The 16,287-nt window shown below is 44.8% G+C and overlaps 2 protein-coding genes across 19 annotated transcripts in view; both read right to left on the bottom strand.

Moving 5' to 3' along the window:
• Positions 1-6,374, bottom strand: part of LOC127036720 (butyrophilin subfamily 1 member A1-like) — a 40,333-nt gene extending 33,959 nt beyond the window's left edge. For all 6 annotated transcript variants that reach the window (XM_050927871.1, XM_050927867.1, XM_050927868.1 and 3 more), the window contains exon 1: positions 6,253-6,374. The gene's annotated coding sequence lies outside the window, so the exon portion shown is untranslated. The remainder of the gene's footprint in view (positions 1-6,252) is intronic.
• LOC127036722 (butyrophilin subfamily 1 member A1-like) overlaps positions 1-16,287 on the bottom strand; it is a 294,970-nt gene that overhangs the window by 141,323 nt on the left and 137,360 nt on the right. The window lies entirely within an intron of this gene.

Below are 16,287 nucleotides of genomic sequence, written 5' to 3'. Positions count from 1 at the left end.
GCTTGCTAAGCCCAGAGTTGTGAATTCAATCCTTGAAGGACATTTAGGGATCTGGGGCAAAAACTCTCTGGGGATTAGTCCTGCTTTGAGCAGGGGATTGTGCTAGATGACCTCCTGAGGTCCCTTCCAACCCTGATATTTTATGAATATTGTTCACAATAAATTGTTTTGATACAGGCTCATTTGGCCCTTAGGGTAGGGTTTGAAACATACCTATGGGAGCTCTGAATGGAGAAAGCTGGGAGAGAAGATAGCTCCTCATAGCAGAGATATCAGTGTACCCATTGCCTTTCCACATACTCAGACTGATTTATCCGAGTCAAAATAGTGAGATACTGAAAACACGAGAGAATATCTATGTCTAGGTTCCTTCTCCACTCTGAATTCTGGGGTACAGATGTGGGGACCCTCATGAAAGACCCCCTAAGCTTACCTCTACCAGCTTAGGTTAAAAACTCTCCCAAGGCACAAATTTTTCCCTGTCCTTGGATGAGCACTGCTGCCACCACCAAGTGAGTTAGACAAAGATTCAAGGAAAAGAACTACTTGGAGTTCCTGTTCCCCCCAAAGCCCTTTCACCCCCTTTCCTGGGGAGGCTTGAGAATAATATACCCACCAAATAGGTTAACAAAGTGGGCACAGACCAGCCCTTGGATTTTTTGGACACTAAAAACCAATCAGGTTCTTAAAAGCAGAACTTTATTATAAAGAAAAAGTAAAAGAAGCACCTCTGTAAAATCAAGATAGACGGTAATTTTACAGGGTAATAAGATTAAAAACACAGAAAATTCCCCTCTAGGTAAAACGTTAACATTACAAAAAAAACAGGAATAAATCTCCCTCTTAGCCTAGGGAAAATTCACAAGCTAAAACAAAAGATAATCTAACGCATTTCCTTCCTATTACTTACAATTTGTAATCTTATATGCTTAGTTCAGATATGGCTTTAGGAGATGTATTTCCCCTGCCCTGGTTCCTCGCTGACCCAGAGAGGACACACAAAGAGAGAAAACAAAAACCTTCCCCCACAGATTTGAAAGAATCTTCTCCCCTTATTGGTCCTTTTGGTCAGGTGCCAACCAGGTTATTTGAGCTTCTTCACAGTTTACAGGTAAAGGAGGGATTTCATGCTACCCTTAGCTGTATGTTTATGGCAACCTGTTATAAGCCCCAGTTCAGCAAACTACTCACATAAATCACTATTAAGTTCAGAATGTGAACTTAAAAGTGATGGTTTGCTGAATTAGAGTCATTGTAAAGGCACATGTCACTCCACACCATCAGCCTAGTCAGAGGAGAACGACAGAAAGCAAAACATAATGTGTTTCTTACGATGAATGTATTGAAAATTTCTTAACATTATGATCACTGGATTTACATTCTATGGGGTTTTCCTGGTCCTGCTTTCCAGGGAGCTCAGTAAAGAAACATGGGGTCAGAGTCAGTGTGCAACCAGCCAACCTTGGCTAAGGTTGGGTGAATTGTACTTCTCTGTTTTTTAGAGAGCAGCCTGCTTTGTCTCTCTCTGGTTTTGGTTCATGTGTGTTGTCCTTCTGAAAGATAAGCAATAAAGTTGTGTTATGTTGCAACATTCCAGCAAAAGTTTTTATGTTTTTTATCTAAATCCTCTGAATATGATGTGAACTGGACAGTTCTGCAAGTCAAGACGTTTCTATTTAAAATAATATGTGGAAGCTTTCAGTTCAATTCACTGCAAGGTGCTCCAGAGAAAGGCTTTTGAGGGAAATCAGAGTTCTTGGATGGGAGTTTTATGTTTGACTGGCTGTGTAATTGTATTAGTTTAACTGTAATTAATGGCAGATGCCCAGATCCTTGGATAAGAACTGGTTTTATTTTATTTTATTTTGGTCCCTTGAAATATATGTTAACTACTTATGATAAACAATCTGTTCTATGTTGTATTTAGCTGTGACACTGTCAGTAAGTTTTCCAGAGCTGAAGAAGAGCTCTCTGCAAGTTTTAAAGCTTGTCTCTCTCACCAGCAGACGTTACGCCAATAAAAGATGTTTCCTAACCTACCTTGGCTTTCAGATTTTATTTGTTTATTTGTAATTTATGGCAGGGAAACCTAGATCCTTGGATAGGCACGTGTTTTATTTTATTTATTTTATTTCATTTTTTTTAAAAAGCCTAAATTAAAAAAAAACAAAAACTAAACTAAACAAAAAAGTTGCCCAATTCAGGGCCCAGCAGGACAGTTTCACATTTACAGCACAAATCAGTGATACTGTTTATTTATTAAATGTACAAGAGGGAACAGGGGTAACAAACAAACATAAGCCACTCCGTTCTGCAGAAATCTCTGGCCAGGCACTGCCAATCTGTCCTGACTGGCAGCTGTCTTGGGCCTGTATTTCTTTCTCTCCAGACACACTGCTTCATAGACTCTTTTTTCTGCCCCAGTCCCTGAGTTTTTAGCTGTGGACATGGGTGGAGGGTATCATAGGCAGGGGAGGCTTTGTAGGGTGACCAGACAGCAAGTGTGAAAAATCGGGACAGGGGATGGGGGGTAATAGGAGCTTATATAAGAAAAAGCCTCAAAAAATTGGAACTGTCCCTATAAAATCAGGACATCTGGTCACCCTAAGACTGTGCCTCCCCAAATAGCCAGGTGTGGACCTCACCCATGCTGCACCCCTGGTCCCTCTCCTGTTTCTTACTCTGCTATGAATCAGCTCTTCCCATGTGCTATGGTCCCAGCTCAGGCTGGGGCTGGCAGGCTTGTCCTGAGCAGTGACATTGCAACATTTTTAATATTGGAGGAGCAGAAAGCCAGCCCCCTTCTCTTTTCTCCCACCCCACCTCCATAGCTGAGGCCGACAGCCAAGACCCCGGGCATGCAGGGGCCGGCAACTGGGACCCCAGGCATGTGGGGCAGGAGAAGAGGCTTGAGTGTGCGGGGCGGCAGCCAGAGCCCTGGGTGCATGAGGTCAGTAATCGGTACCCCAAACACTGGGCTACCAACTGAGACCCTGAGTGCAGGACTGGCAGCTGGGAGCCCGGGGATGCTGCAGCATCCCCCACAACCCTAGTTCCTGTGCCTATGATCCCAGGGCGGGGCTGCTCGCTCTCTCAGCACTCCAGGTCTGGGGTAGGGGGATGCTGCTGCACTCCTGCAATTCTGGGGATGCGAGAGAAGGGCTGGCGCTGCACTCTGGGGCTGGGGCCGTGATGTTCATCCTCATGGTGCTCTGGGTCACTAGCTGGCAACTGTGGTGCGAGGCTCTGGGCTCTAGTGTGGGGCACTGAAGGGGTGGGGCTTTGGGCAGAATGGGTGGGGTTGAGGGATAACATCTTCAAGCCAGCAGGTCACACACCACCCATGACTGCGGGAAAGCCCTAGTCTTTTTGTGTTACTGTCCTGAGGCCTTGTCTACTCTAAAGGAACTGAAGCAGCAAAGCTATGGTGCTGTAGCTATGCCAGCATAACCGCCAGATGCAGCCTACTCTGACAGAAGGGGTATGTCTGTTGAGGTAGGAGCTCCACATCTCTGAGTGATGGTACCCAGGTCAACATAAACAATCTCCCATTAGCCTAGCTGGGTGTACACTAGGGGGCTAGGTTGGGGCAGAAGCAGCAGATTCTTCCTAAAAGTGAGGGCCCCACTCCTTCCCCTTCTCTTCCTCCTGAGGTGCCACCTCCTGGCCAAGCCAGAAGCCGGGGGGTGGGTCTGAGAGTGGCCCCCAGCCCATGTCTCCACCCCTGAACCTTACAACCAGGGCAGGTGGAGGGTCCACAGCTCCCTACAGCTGCCCACATGGCTCTTACTGTGACCCAGCTCTGGCTCCCAGCCTGGCTTGGGGGCAGGGCCTCGTGAGCTGAAGATCCACAGCCACCGGGCCATGATAAGAGCTGCTTGGGCACTTATGGGGAGCTGCAGTCCCTCCATCTAATGTGGGTAAGGGGGTGGTGGACATGGGCCAGGAGATGCTATCAGTTCTCCCCGACAGCTTGGGTAGGTGGAGGGTATGGGGCTCCCCCCAGATGCCCAGGCTTCATGGGTCGCTTTTATGAAGCTGGGCTCCAGCCTCCAGCCTGGCTGGAGGGCCTGGTCTCAAGGGGAAGATGAGAGGCAGGGGGCCAGGTCTGTGGTGAAAAGAGGACACAACACATCCATCCACTTTCAAAACTGGGTAGATCATTGCCCCTTGGCGTCCCTTGCTCTGGCACCCTTGATAGGGGTGTGTTTTTAGCAGTGATACTCTCAGTAAATTTCCTAGACCTGAAGAAGAATTTGGTGTAATGTCAAAAGTTTGTATCTCTCTCTCTGGATTTTCCCATACCTGAGCATAGTTGCTATGTCAACCTAAATTTTAACTGTAGACTAAGCCAGAGACACAAGGCCTTGTCTACATAGGGATGCTCAGGACAAATAATCTGACTGAATTTTTAAAGTTGATTAAGTCCTGAGATGGGTGCTTTTATTTAGAATTCAAATGGCTTTAATTTGACTTTATTTTGGTTTAATTTAGTCTACTTTATTTCTGAATGAGAGCATCCACACAGGAGTTTATTGCAGGTTAACTAATTTGCTTTAAATTCACCCCTTTTTGTAAATTCAAAATAATTTCTGTGAGTGTTTGTGTATGTACAAGCCAAAGAAGACTGATTTGACCACACAGAGCCCATGATAGCATTCTGGGGGACCTTACTGTGTGGTATCTTCAAACTTATCTGTGGAGCGTTTTGTGCTGGGCGATTATCCATCAATGACTGTAATGTGCTAGCCATTTGCACCTTTCACTGTAACACTTTCTTTCATAGGCAGATAAAACAAACAAACATTATTATTATTTTTTAAGTATTTACAAAATAAATAAGATGAACCTGTTTTAGCCTATGACCTGTCTGTGACATTCATTATTCATGGGGTATAATTGTTGGAATTTTTTCTGGTTTCTGGTTGGATGGCAGAAAGATTTTAAACAGAAGAATAACAAATGTTTCTAACTTTTGAGATCTATGAACACTCTGCAATATCTGGCAGCTGCCATAACAAATAACATAATCCCGTAAGTAACAGCAAACTGAGCACTGTGCTTTTATCCACAGAAACATTTAGGAAGTTTTAAAAAAATTATATTTGACCTATACATGTTATTATAACTCAATTTTATAGAGCCAATCAGACAGAGACCAGGGAGCACGGGCCACTGTGGGGAGCCCTGGACCCTCCACCTGCTCTGAGCAGTGTGTCCCAAGAGGCAGGGATATGGGTCAGAAGCTTCTCTTGGGCCTCTAACCCCCCGCCCAGGGCAGGTGGAGGGTCAAGGGCTCCCTGCATACCCGGGCTCCCTCAGTAGCTCTTACCACAGCCAAGGGCAGTGGTCCCCAAACTCTGGGGCACACCCCCCTATGGGGAGACAGAGGAATGTTTGGGGGTGCGGCTGGGGCCAGTATGGGGCAGGGGAAGTTCAAGTCAGCTCCAGACAGGAGGAGGGACTCAGTCCAGCTCTAGAGTGGCCAACTCTCCAGGACTGGCCTGGAGTCTCCAGGAATTAAAGATTAATGTTTTATTAAAGATTGGGTCATGAGATGAAATCTCCAGGAATACATCCAACCAAAATTGGAAACCCTAGCCAGCTCCACCCCACATGGAGCAGGGGGCCCTCAGGCCAGCTCTGTTCAGTGCCCGGGATGGGGGCCGAGGGAGAGTGGCTTGAGCCAGCTCTGAATCATGCAGGGGTGGGAAAGCCATCTCTGCATGGCGGCAGGGGGAATAGGCTCACCCTACCACACACTCCATCTTCTGACAGAGCCAGGGGACAGGCCCTCATGGGGAGAGGAGGAACAGGACATAGGGTTGGGGGGCGGGAGAGTAGGAACAGGGGGCAGGGCCAGGGTTCCAGCACTCCTACAGGGCCCCAAAATTGTCCAGGGCCCGTGTCATAATCTATAACTGCTTCTGCATTCTATTCTAGCAGCTAGTTAAACCTCAGACAGATCAACCAGCCAAATAAAAGAGGAAAATATCAAGAAGAGGTGACACATTTGTTCAAAGAATCACAATCATAGAATCATAGGACTGGAAGGAACCTTGAGAGGTCATCAAGTCCAGTCTGCTATCAAGCAGTCTTCCTACTATGAATTCAGCTATAGATTCCAGACATCATTTTCCTTAATGTGCCCCCCGAGCCAATGAGTGTAAATAGTTAGAGCTCCCCTGAAGTGAATGCAGCCACACCCCTCAACACAAGGAGAGGATTTGGAATTAAAGCAGAGGCTCTTACCTTTTTCAAAGCATTAAACTGGACCCCAATCCAGAAGGTTCTCCCTCCCTCAATGCCAGATGCAGGGACTCCAGTGTTAATAAAACCAAAGGATTAAAATGGGATTTGAGAGTGTGCCTGTGGGGAATGGATCGCACACTTTGCATACAAAAGGACTGAACTCTGACAAAGGAAAGTGAAAGCAAAAAGTATGTGTTAAATATTAACCCTCCTGTTGTGCTGGAGTTTATGTGACTTTTCCAGGTAAGGTTGCCCAGAACCCAAACACTATTTCAGTGCTCAGGTGGGAATGCCTTTTATGTCTGTAACAAACACACATTTAACAAACCATGTTAAAACAACCTTGATATTGGGGGTTACATACAGACATGGGAATGCCAGGCTGGGCAATATTGAAGGGAGTTGAAATTCACCCCATTTCTATCAAAAACAGATTAATAAATTAGAGGGAGATAATCCTCTCCTCCCCTCCCTAAATATCTCCACAGTGTTTGATGAGGTATGGAAGCTCTGGATAGCCAGCAAAGGACATTCATATGAGTTCAAAAAGAATAATGGGGAAACATGGACTGGAATATGTAAAGAGATGGCAGAGGCAGAGGTTTTAAAAAGTAATAAGGGTAGAATATTGAAATTAATGGATATGGCAGTGAGTTGGCTTGGACAATATGCCTTGAAATTGGCAGGGCAAGTCATAGAAAAACCAAAACAATTAGAAGAAGTAACAGAGCACTGGAAAGCACAGGAACAGAATAGAAAATGAGGAACCGCTGTAGAGAATCTGCATAAAAGGGAAGTGCCATCCCCCATTATGAATCTTGTTTGGCAATAAGAGACTTTGGGTAATTGTGCAGGGCCTGAAGAATGGGGACAGAAATGGAAAAAGGTGACCTGAGCAAAATTAAAAGATGGAACATGGAATGATTGGAATGGTTGCTGAAATGGGGACATTGGGAATGACCCAGACCAAGAGCCACCAAGTAATCCATAGGCAGGGGGTGCCAAACTGCAACTATCACAGTATGATGGGAGCCAGGTTCTGGTAAAACCTAAACCAAGACCTAGGATGGTGCCTGTCAGAATGGGAGAAATAAGTGCACAGGAGGGAGAAGTAGCAAACAATACTTTCACCAGATTGGTAAGTCAGGTGAAGGAGAAAATGAAGCAGTTAACAGAGCATATTAGGAGGCAGAAGCTGTGACTTGATTGCAGGGGAGTGGGAAAAAAAGAATATCAATGTCAAAAGCTAAGAGTAAGCAGGTTAACACCTAGAATTGATGCATTAACTCATGGAGTTGCTCATAAACGCTTAACTGCAGCAGGAAATGGCACTCCCACAATCAATTTGGCATGCAGACAAAAGCAATAGACACTGGGGGAACAAATTCAGGTTTTGCAAGAACAGGTAACAACTTCCACTCTCCTCTCAGAGCCAAAATAAACCCCAGGGGTGCGGGTTCCCAGTCTCCTGCTTTAATCCACAAAGCCCCACTCCTCACTCAGAGTTAACAATCAGAGCCAGCTCCAGGCACCAGTGCAGCAAGTAGGTGCTTGGCATGGCACGTCCGGCTTTTTGGCGGCAATTCGGCAGTGGGTCCCTCAGTCCCTCTCCGACTTTTGCAAAGGCTTGAGTTATAAATATGTGTACATATATTTTTGCCTCAGCAAATAATGCAATTACAAAGAAAAAAAATATTCAAAGGAAAAAAAAGAGGAGATCCTCAACATTAATGAAAAAGTAATATTAACAAAATGTCAGTTTCTTATCTGGGTTTTTATAAACCTGTTTGCACCTTTATAAAATATTAAAATATAGTAATAAGTATGTTATAGCAAAAATGTTAAAAATATAACAATATATACTATGTTTATGTTGCAAAATATTAATACTAAACAATTTCAACAGGTTTCCACCTTTGTCTCTCAAACACAACAAAGTGTAGTGAAAGTTTAATACCCTCAAAGAGTTTGCATAGACCTTATGTTAGGTTAAAGAGAAGTAGTAGTTAAGGTTGGTACTTCCAAATGGTTAACAAAAGTGGAATTGGTATCAGAAACAAATTAACTCTAAATAGCTTGGTTAAAATTCCATTACCACCTCTTTTGCTAAAACAGAGTGCTCAGCAGGGGAAAGCAATATGTTGTGTCAGAAGGTGGTGGACATCTATTTTAGTAGTAAATCACTATATTTATATTTCATCACTATAAAAAATAAGTAATGCACATGTTAAGGGAATAAAAATGAATGTCTATGCAAAATCTGCAAAAACATCTGAATCAGGTATATATCTGCAAAAAAATGGGAAAATGCGAACAAAAACATAGCTTGTGTTATAGAAGACTCGGTCCCTATTACATTGTAAACAAATTAAGTTAACCTGTGTATTATATTTGGGTTACCTGAAAACAAGAGAAATATAAAAGAAATAAACAATTTTATTATGTTAACTAACTTCAACTGCATAGGGAGTGCATCCCACAGACCAAAGACACCAAACGATATCAACACACAGTGAAGGATCCGCTGGGCATCAGGAAAAGAAAAATGAAGTGCTTTATATATAACAGACTGGTCATTTACACCTCAGTCTACCATATATGGACAACTGAGTATTCAGTCGTCTACAGAGACATTATAGAAACCATTAGCTGGGCCAAGTCTAACTGTTATTTAAATTATAGATTACTGAGTAAAGTAAATTCATATGCCTGTGGTTTTAAATCTTTTTAACTGAAATATTAATGAATTTGGCTACCATGTAAAAGCAACTTTCTTATTGCTGTACACATCTTTGTTATTTAATGGTGATACAGGAGGTCCAGGGAGCAGTGGGAGAGTGGTCATATTGAATGCAGGGAAATGGGCGGGCGCAAGCCCATCTACTGCTAAAGGGCCCTCCCTCAGCCTGGGGAAGAGCTACTGAACCAGTACTCAACTAAATACGGTGGACAATGAAGAAAAAAAACCAGGAACAAGTGTGGCGGTCAGAGGACCAAAACTAGGGAATCAGAAGGGGACATCAAGCAGAGAATCCCTGACAGCTCTCACTGCTCAAAAGCATCTAAGGAGCCAGTGTACGCCACCCAGAGGAACTCTACCCAGATACGTGAACGGATGAAAGAATGAAAACAAGCCTCACAGTCACAGGCCCCTACTCAGCCAACCTCTCCCTGGTGTTGTAAATGGCCACTTTGGCTATTGCTAGGAGGAGGCTGATGAGGTGATCTGGTGTCTTCGCGGGGCCATGGCTGGGGTGTGCATATATAGAAAGGTCCATGGAAAAGTTCAGCCAGAACCTCAACAAGAGTTTCTGGAGGAGCCGGAAGAGGGGCTGTAACCTGGCGCACTGCAGACTGAAATGCGCTAGAGTCTCCCTCACACCGCAAAAGGGCAGGCATCGGGAAGAGGGGTGAACCACATCAGTAGGGTGACCACACAGCAAGTGTGAAAAATCAGGACAGGGGGTGGAGGGCAATAGGAGCCTATATAAGAAAAAGCCCCCAAAATTGGGACTGTCTCTGTAAAATCGGGACATCTGGTCACCCTACAGGCCCGTGCTCACAGCTCCATTAAGGAGCCGTCAGCTAATGTCCCCAGCAGGCTGTGTAACCAAGATGGAATACAGGCTGGCCCCCCAGGGTCCCTCACCCTCTGTGGCTGGTAGAAGGTGCCGCCATTTGGTATCGGGGTGGGACATGAGGGTGGGGAAATGAAGAGTGTGGAGCACGAGCATGTACAGATGGTCCCATGGTGCAGTTCAAAAGCAAATCAGCTGCAAAGCATGCAGCTGATTCAGGATACGAAGGGGTGGGGGCCGAAAATATAGGGGGTGCATCCCACAGACCAAAGACAGCAAAAGATGTCAACGCACAGTGAAAGAACCCCTGGGCATCAGGAAAAGAAAAATGAAGCACTTTATGTATAACAGACTGGTCATTTACACTTCAATCTACCATATATGGACAACTGAGTATTCAATTGTCTACAGGAACATTATAGAAACCATTAGCTGGGCCAGGTCTAACTTTCATTTAAACTGTAAATTACTGATCAAAGTAAATTCAAATGCCTGTGGTTTTAAATCTTTGTCACTAAAATATTAATGAATTTGGCAGCTTTCTCATTGCTGTACACATCTTTGTTAATTAATATACTAGCATTTTATCAGGAATGTGCACAACACTCACGGGCTGGGCAAAAGACTTTTCCGTAGTCTGGTGTCTCTCAAAATAGGAGACTCCAATCTCTAGATGAAATTTTTGGTTATATTGCAAGATTATCCGAATCTGGAGACCTATTTGGAACAGGGTAATATGGAAAATATATGTATATAAATGTAACAAAACATTAAATATTTTGACCACCAGGTGATGGAAGGTGTTTTTGAACCTGTAATTCATGGTACTAAGGGTCTGGCTACTGGAGAACCAGTACACCATTTACAAAGTGCATGATATTGCTAAACTGTTTAACCAAATACAAGTCAAAATTAACAAACTAATGGTAGCAAACAATATGAAGGGAAGAAAAATGCAAATCAGTAAATAAACTAGTTGTACCAGTTATGAGAGTTACACAATAACGACAATAACTAACTTATTAGAGAACATTTAAAAGAGAGAGAGAAAATTGCCTCATCTTATTATTAATAAACACCAAACTGGCATCATCCTAAGTGTATAACAAAAAACAGTGGTGAAATGTATTGCATAGATTGTGTAGACCATTTCCCTGTTAGTACAAGTCATAATAGTTGAGTCAGCAACACTGTACCTAAATAAGGCTCGTGTTGTTCGGAAGAGTCTTGTTCAGTGATTGGTTATCAATATTGAATCTTGACATAGCAATAGTTGATGAATTTATTACTGTCCATTCAGTAGGTCATCTGGAAGACAGCATCTACAAAAAACAATTGGATCTACATCAACTACTGGTCTATTATGGAGCAATGCAAACCGAAAGAGAATCACACCGTGGCTTGTTATGTCAGAAACGTTGTTGACTCTGCAACTTATTGTGTGGCCACAATGATTCAGGCCAATCCAATGGAATAGAGAAGCTAGCCACTCCTGTCTCCTGCCCAGCAAAATTTACCAGATGGTAACAACCAGCAGTAAGGGTAACTTATAACATGGATGGACATTGAAGGCCTTATTTGTGATGTCACTACTCCAAATTTCTGTTTTACTCCTCATATACATATCACTGTGGGACACACTAATAATGCCTATCCCAGTATTTCAGAACAACTCTAGGACTACACATCCCAACTAAAGTCCCTACCTAACATGGCCAGGCCCAGTATATGGGACTAAAACTATTGAAGGAAGGAAACTGCCCACAGGTTGCACGAGGGAATGTGCAGACCAAAGGACAGATGGGGCATGAATGTGTGGATAACACATGGTGGCCATATAAGGGTGGTTACCCCACTAGGACATGTCCAGTTCATGCACGATGCTGTTCCAGGATGATGGGTAAATCTCCTCCCCATAAAACAAACAAAAAGCAGAGGAATGTAACAGAGAGAGAGCCTGGGGCCTGGTGCAAGACCTGAGGCTTGAACTACAGTCAGCAACCCCAGGCCATGCTATGAGCAAACACCAGGCCCTGTCATAGACCATACGCTTGCTTACAAGTTCACCATCCATTACATGAACTTGGCAAAGGTACTATTAGCATTGCTAATACACAGGCACTCCTAAGAAGTACCAGTCACTAGATATTAACATAAATATATTCCAGGAGGCTAGCACAGATACATTCCCAACTTAGCATAAGATAAGATGGTTTGACAGAATAATGAATAGGGGTATTTTGTCCGAGACATCAGGAACGAGGTACAAGGGAAGGTAACAAACAGATGTCTTGAGGCATGTAAGTTGTTTGTTTCACCCCATAAATATCGATGTACACCCCTTGATTCTTTGTACTGGCTAAGGGAATGACTTTACACGGAATATGATGGTACATTCACAAGCATACATGCAGTATTCCCATGCGGTGTGTGGAAGGCTGATAAAGTGCTCTTTAGTAAACCTGGCTGAGCCTTTTTGCCACCGAAACAAGCCTGTGGTCTTTCTGGATAGTAGTGTTGAGATTTGCTGAACCAACTGTCTGTGCAGGACTGGGACAGCATATAGAGAGAACAAACATGCACACCAACTGACAACACAATTCAAATTGTCAACTGAGTGTAACAAATGCAGTAATGCTAGTGATGTATGTGGACAGCCTGAAATGAGATTTGATGGGGGCAAACTATGCTCATTCACCTCAGTGTGTTGTTATCTCTGGAACCTAGTGACAGGCATTTAAATGTCATCACTGTTAACTATTTCACCGCTGGTCAAAGCAAACAAGAAAGAAATGGGCTCATCTTAATTGTAGTCTGTAAATACCTACACATGGAGAAGATATTTGTATGGGGGCCCTTTCGCCTGTCAGATAAAGGCAGAACAAGATCCAGTGACTAGAAACTGAAGTTAGAAAAATTCAACCTTGAAATAAAGTGCAGTTTAAAAGAAAAAAATGAGAGTAATTAACCATTGGAACAACTTCCTTGAGGATATGGTAAATTCTCCATCATCCAGAGTCTTTAAAGCAGGATTGGACTTCTTTCAGAAAGATAAGCTCTAGTTCAACTACAAGTTCTTGGGCTCAATGCAAGAATTAGTGGGTGAAATCCTAGGGCTTGGATAAGGCAGGAGTTAAGACTCAATGTTCATAAGTGCTGTGCTTACAAAGAAAACACTCACAGTGAGACCCCAGTCTTACTGGTGCACCAAGGCACTGTGTCATGCTGGAGAATCAGGCCCAGCACCATTTCTCATATGCTCCGGCAAGGCTGGGCTGGGCCTTGAGAGCCATGCCCTAAGTAAGTCCTGGTCTACATAAAAAATGTACATCAACCTAACTTCGTTACTTAGCAGTGTGAAAAATTCCCAGCCCTGTGCAATGTAGTTAAGAACCATAAGCCTCAGTCTAGACACTGCTAGGTTGATGGAAGAACCCCCCCCACCACACACACACAGACATACAGCAAGAGAAACCCTGGCTGAACTGCCCTGGTCCCCCGGCTGGCCTCAATAACAGTTCCGGCGCCAGCCCAACACCCTCAGGTTGGCAGCAGAGCTGAGCTCCCGCTGGCTTCAGCACCTGCCTGGTGGAGAGAGCAGAACATGGATGGGGATAGGGCTCAATTAAGGGGAGGCTTAGCCTCCCTTGGCCTATTATACCTGCCGCCAATGACCCCAGGGAGTTCAGAGGCCCAAGATGCATCTCAGAAACCTCAGGGTAGCCAACGAACTACACAGTCCAGTTCTCACTGTGGGGTTTGAGCCAGGGTCATGCCAGCTACTCCCCATGTCTTTATATTGCACCTCACTTCCAGGAGGGAGGGGGAGCACGCTATGGACACAGGGCTGGAATCCAGCCAGGTTCTGATTAAGCTCAATATTTCCTCCCTTCCGCTGTACATCTGTGTAATGGCTGGGCAGAATCTGGCTCTAGGAAATGAAATCACTGTGATGCTAAAAGCATGTTAGTGCCAGAGAGCACTGACCAGCTCAGCAAACCCCAAATCACTGGTGTTATAATCTGTATCTGAAAAGTGTCATGGAAGGTGCCATATACAAACTGGTAACACGGTGGTCCCAAGAATCATTGCAGGCTGTGTGTATGGGGTGCACACAAAGAACTATGAATATGGGCTGGAATTGCATTCTTGAACTGGGTTTGGCAACCAATGCATGAACCCAGTCTGCCATAGACAAAGGAATGGGTATTTGTGCTTCTGACCAACTGGGTTACCAAGCAGAGACTATCAAGATGCATATAATGTGAACAAAACTATCAAACTATCAAGTGAGGGAGTAGACAGCATGACATCTACACCCCAGCAGGCAAGAGATACTTTGTCTGGGCTACTTTTCACAGAGTAGATTGTAAAGGTTACTGGACTATAAAAAGAAGAGAAGAGAATCCCCTGGTTATCCTTCCCTGGAGGAGTGAAAGATCCCAAGCGCAATTGGCTCTGTGTTGGACCCTGGCTAAGGACTGGCTAGCCGTGCTAGAAGAAGGACTGTGATGATAAATCTACTTTGAACAAAATATTCTTGTTTGTTCAGTTTGGTTTTAGTATTAGAAATGTATTTTTACTTTTATTTGTTTGTAACCATTTCTATCCCAACAAGAACGAATGGGTAGAAGCAGAAGCCAGATGGTAGCAGGATGGTTACCCACTCCCTGGTCTGGAAAGGGTTACAGACAGCCCAGAAAGAGGGCTGGGGCTGCAGGCTAAAAGCTGGGTTGATTAGGGGAAGCAGCCACAGCTGGGCCTTGCCCCAATCAGCCCCCAGTTGGCCCTGATAAAAGGGGCATGATCCAGGAGCTAGTCAATTTCACTCCAGCTTCTGAGGGAGAGGGACCTAGCTGCCTGGCAGCAGAGGTGAGGTGAGCTGGGGAGCTCCTGCTTGGCAACTATCCAGGCTGCAGGCCCTGTGCAAGGCCAAACCAGGTACTAGAATTGCAGAGGCTGCAGCCCAGAGGTTAGTCAAAGGCACCAGGTCCAAACCCCCCTTTGTCAATGATTAATGGCTTGTACACTGCAGTCTGCCCCAGTGAGCGTGGGCTAGATGGAGACTGGCAGTAGCCATAGACTGGGGTGAGGTGGGGATAGAGGGTGGGGGGTTACCTTGGGAGGGGAGACCCAGATCTGTGGGGTACTGCTGGGACAGAACCCAAAGGCACTGAGGTCTGGGAGGGACATGGGGCTGAGCGACAGCCAAGACACTAACTAGCATAGGGCACTCCAAGGCTAAAAAAGCTAATTCTCTTGAAGATCAGCAGGAGGTACCCCGCTGGTGAGTTGTTCCCATGCTTTACAGACAAATTCTAATTAGAAATTAGGCAAAAAAATATAATAATAATAATAATAGGGAGAGTGATTATTCCCCTCTATTTGGCACTGGTGAGGCCACATCTGGAGTAATGTGTCCAGTTTTGATCCCTCCTCTAAGGAAAGGATGTGGACAATTTGGAGAGAGACCAGTGGAGGGCAACAAAAACGATCAGGGGGCTGGGGCAGATGACTTACGAAGAGAGCCTGAGGGAACTGGGTTTGTTTAGTCTGGAGAAGAGTGCTTGGGGATTTGATAGCGGCCTTCAACAACCTGAAGGAGGGTTCCAAAGAGGATGGAGCTCAGCTGTTCTCAGTGATGGCAGATGACAGAACAAGGAGTAATGGTCTCAAGTTGCAGTGGGGGAGGTCTAGGTTGGATATTAGGAAACACATTTTCACTAGGAGGGTGGTGAAACTCTGGAATGGGTTAACTAGGGAGATGGTGGAATCTCCTTCCTTAGAGGTTTTTAAGGTCAGGATTGACAAAGCCCTGGCTAGGATGATTTAGTTGGTGTTGGGTCCTGCTTTGAGCAGGGGATTGTACTAGAACCTCCTGAGTTCCCTTCCAACCCTAATCTTCTATGATTCTTTGTTGCAACCGTCTAGCAAGAGTTTGTATGTTTCTTATCTAACTTCCCTGTTTGTATGCCATGAAATTTAATGACAAAGCCCCACAAATCCAAATACCAGCAAAGCCTCTTGACCTCAACCCTTGGAAGTGCCAGGACAAAACAAGCAAGCATTGGACTCTGCCTCTCTGCATCTGCTTGAGGTGTGACAGCCTGCAGATCCACACATGTCCCTGGCTACCTGGGCTTCCCCATGTGTGACAGGGCCAGGACACTGCCCGTGTTTCCCTGTTCCCTCAGTGACTACTGGCTTTACTGCCCTCTTTCTTCTCCTCCTGACACATCAATGCCATGATTGCTGGCCTAGCTCTGCAGCAGATCCCACAGCTTTTAATATTGGCTGACCTGTGTGAGCCAATGGAGCAACAATACACTAAGCCTGATTCCCCTCTCACACACAGTGGTGTAAATGAGAATTAACTCCCCTGACATCAAGGGAACCAAACTGGTGTGAAGGATATTGGCTCTTTGGAAGTATCTTCCTGATGGACAATCCACAGCCA

Source organism: Gopherus flavomarginatus, chromosome 18 (genome assembly GCF_025201925.1).
Source record: "Gopherus flavomarginatus isolate rGopFla2 chromosome 18, rGopFla2.mat.asm, whole genome shotgun sequence".
NCBI classification, from domain to species: Eukaryota; Metazoa; Chordata; order Testudines; family Testudinidae; genus Gopherus; species Gopherus flavomarginatus.
Note: the sequence above shows the minus strand (reverse complement) of the source record. Positions and strands in the feature narration are given on the sequence as shown.